The 3924-nt window shown below is 42.0% G+C and overlaps 2 non-coding genes across 2 annotated transcripts; one reads left to right on the top strand and one right to left on the bottom strand.

Moving 5' to 3' along the window:
• Window positions 1-1098: 1098 nt before the first annotated feature.
• Window positions 1099-1170, bottom strand: TRNAE-UUC. Its single transcript has one exon. It is a non-coding gene; the product is annotated as a tRNA-Glu (tRNA).
• A 2037-nt stretch (window positions 1171-3207) lies between these two features.
• Window positions 3208-3280, top strand: TRNAK-CUU. The gene has a single exon. It is a non-coding gene; the product is annotated as a tRNA-Lys (tRNA).
• The last annotated feature ends 644 nt before the right edge of the window (window positions 3281-3924 follow it).

Below are 3924 nucleotides of genomic sequence, written 5' to 3'. Positions count from 1 at the left end.
ACCGAGCGGATCGCCCTTGTAAAAGGACCCTAACAGTTACCATTCAAGCCATACCTTAACCACTTAAGGACCACCTCCTGCATGGCTGGGCACATGTACGTACAGGTACGTCCTATACTAGTACCTAGCCGTGGGTCCAAAGCTCCGGGACCAGCGGACCCGATCATCGCTGGACACCTGCGATCGGTCCCCGGAGCTGAAGAACGGGGAGAGCCGTGTGTAAACACGGCTTCCCCGTTCTTCACTGTGGCGGCTGCATCGATCGTGTCATCCCTTTTATAGGGGGACACAATCGATGACGTCACACCTACAGCCACACCCCCCTACAGTTGTAAATACACTTCAGGGAACGCATAACCCAATCAGCGCCCCTTGTGGTTAACTCCCAAACTGCAACTGTAATTTTCACAATAAACAATGCATTTTAAATGCATTTTTTGCTGTGAAAATGACAATGGTCCCAAAAATGTGTCAAACTTGTCCGAAGTGTCCGCCATAATGTCGCAGTCACGAAAAAAATCACTGATCGCCGCCATTAGTAGTAAAAAAATTTTTTTTTTATAAAAATGCAATAAAACTATCCCCTATTTTGTAAACGCTATAAATTTAGCGCAAACCAACCGATAAACGCTTATTGTGACCTTTTTTTTTTTTTTTACCAAAAATAGTTAGAAGAATACGTATCTGCCTAAACTGAGTAAAAAAAAAAATGTATATATATTTTTGGGGGATATTTATTATAGCAAAAAGTAAAAAATATTGAATTTTTTTCAAAATTATCGCTCTATTTTTGTTTATAGCGCAAAAAATAAAAACCGCAGAGGTGATCAAATACTACCAAAAGAAAGCTCTATTTGTGGGGAAAAAAGGACGCCAAATTTGTTTGGGAGCCACGTCGCACGACCGCGCAATTGTCAGTTAAAGCGATGCAGTGCCAAATCGCAAAAAGGGGCAAGGTCATTTAGCTGCATTTTGGTCCGGGTCTTAAGTGGTTAAATGCAGCAGGTAACCTGGTGGGTTTAGTTCCACTTTATAGACTTGGGAATTTAGTCTAGTAGAAAATATTTTGCATCTGCATGGAAAAAACAAAACAATCCTTTCCCATACCGGGAGTCGAACCCGGGCCGCCTGGGTGAAAACCAGGAATCCTAACCGCTAGACCATATGGGAGAAGTTAAAGTGTAGCCAGTGGAAATCAGCTCTTAAAGGGGTTGTAAAGGTAAAAAATGTTTTCCTTAAATAGCTTCCTTTACCTTAGTGCAGTGTTCCTTTACTTACCTCATCCTTCGATTTTGCTTTTAAATGTCCTTATTTCTTCTGAGAAATCCTCACTTCCTGTTCTTCTGTCTGTAACTACACACCATAATGCAAGCCTTTCTCCCTGGTGTGGAGAAGGCCTCTTGAGGGGGGAGGGGGCAAGCGGAAGGGTCATGACACTCTCTACTTTGCAGAGAGAGAAAGGAGCTGTGTGTTAGTGGGCGTCCTGACACTCCTGCTCACCCCCTCCCCCCTCAAGAGGCTTTCTCCACACCAGGGAGAAAGCCTCACATTACTGTGTGTAGTTAGACAGAAGAACAGGAAGTGAGGATTTCTCAGAAGAAATAAGGACATTTAAAAGCAAAATCGAAGGGTGAGGTAAGTGAAGGAGGACTGCACTAAGGTAAAGGAAGCTATTTAGGGAAAAAATTACATTTACAACCCCTTTAAAATCAATATTACCTATTTTTAATCCTAATGCTTTTAGCAATAGTAAGGTATATTATATTTACTTTTTTTTAACCTCATCAACTCCGTAAGGTTTACCCCCCTTCATAACCAGGCCATTTTTTACGGTACGGCACTGCGTTACTTTAACTGAAAATTGTACAGTCGTGTGATGTTGTACCCAAATAAAATTGATGTTCTTTTTTTTTCTCACAAATAGAGCTTTCTTTTGGTGGTATTTGATCACCTCTGTGGTTTGTATTTTGTGTGCTATAATCAAAAACAATTACAATTTTGGATTTTTTTTTATATTTTTTACTTTGTTTATATATAAAAAAAAATGTTTGATAAATTTAGGAAAAATTTTATTCTGCTAAATATTTTTTGTAAAAACAATATTGATTGGTTTGCGCAAAAGTTACAGCATCTACAAACTATGGGATATATTGATGGAAATTTATTTTTTTACTAGTTTTTGCGGGACTGCAACATTGCGGTGGACAAATCTGGCATTAAGTGACACTTTTTGGGGACCGGTGACACCAATACAGTGTTCAGTTCTAAAAAAAAATGCACTGTCACTGTACTAATGACACTCAAAGGTTTAAATGTGTTCCCTTGGCATGCTTGCTACCTGTGGGGGTGTGTGCTTTGACTGGGGGAAGACTGCTTAGCAGAAACACAAGATCTTCATCTTCCCCTCTGACAGAACGGTGATCAGCCTTGTTTACTTAAGCAGACCTCCATTCTGTCTGCCTCTGGAACGATAAGCAGGTCCAGCCAGACCTGATGATTGGCTCCTGCTGTGGGAGCGGGCACTTTACTGAGGGCAAATTATGTCAGACTTATTAAATGAAATTTTTTGTGAATTGCACATGTATTGCACCAGGGTGGTGCTGTGGACATGGGGGTGAAAGTGTCCAGTATAGAAGGGGTTAATTTTGAACCTGGGTAGCTATACAAGTACCCTGTTTCCCCAAAAATAAGACCTACCCTGAAAATAAGACCTAGCATTATTTTCCAGGAGGGCTGCAATATAAGACCTACCCCGAAAATAAGCCCTAGTTAAAAATGCTTGTAAAATCCTAAAATCCACTCTATTACAGTATTATATAATGTACAATGTGTGTGTTTCTGTAATATAATTACGGGGAAGAGAGCTCTGGCGGATCACAGAAGCGCAGAGCGGCGCTATAACAAAGGTATTTGGCACAATTATATTACAGGAACACGCACATTGTACATTATATAATACTGTACTAAAGTGGATTGTAGGATTTTACAAACATTTTAACTCAGTTCACACTGGGGATTCCTGACAGGCAGGGAGGGAAAGGGGGAGAGAAGACAGCACAATACATAGTAAGACCTACCCCGAAAATAAGCCCTACTGTGTCTTTTGTTGGCATAATTAATATAAGACCCAGGCTTATTTTCGGGGAAACACGGTATGTAAACATAGAAATCACAGAAAAACACATGTACAGATCACAATGGCCACTTGCCCGGCTAGCTCAGTCGGTAGAGCATGAGACTCTTAATCTCAGGGTCATGGGTTCGAGCCCCACGTTGGGCGAAAGCTTTTTTCCTTTGGTGAAAGCATTGCAGGTATTCCATAATATCCCACTTCTCTTGCAAAAGGACCTTGAGACTGTTCAATTGTGTATATTTTGACTGTAATCTGACTATACAAATCTATGTTTAGATCTGTTAAAGCGGAGTTCCACCCATATAAAAGTCAGCAGCTACTTTTTTTTTTGTAAACTTTTAATAATCACACCCTCGGCTGCCCCACGGTCCAGCGATGCGGGCGAACAAAGCCCCGCTCCTCTCCTCTCCGTGGCACCAGAATTCTGACTGGGCGGCCAGCTGGAGCTTCACAGCCGGGCACGCACTGTGCATGCTCGGGCCATCCTGCAATTGACCGGGCCATCTTCTGGGACCTGTGACATATCCCAGAAGATTGCACGGAGGGAGGGAGAGAGGAGAACTTCCTTCCGGCGCCCCGGACCCCCGGGAGGAAGTGAGAGCTGGATACCTCTAAAAGACGGTACCCGCTCCCCCCAAAAAAATGACATGCAAGATGGCATGTCAGGGGGTTACCTTCACTTAAAGCAGAAGTTCCATTTTGGGTGGAACTCTGTTTTAAGTACTATAAATGGCTCTTAAAAAGGTCAGTTTGGCTTTGCATAATATACTGAATGATACTAAATAAGGCCC

Source organism: Rana temporaria, chromosome 3 (assembly GCF_905171775.1).
Source record: "Rana temporaria chromosome 3, aRanTem1.1, whole genome shotgun sequence".
NCBI lineage: Eukaryota > Metazoa > Chordata > Amphibia > Anura > Ranidae > Rana > Rana temporaria.
This window is presented reverse-complemented; position numbering and strand designations above follow the sequence as displayed.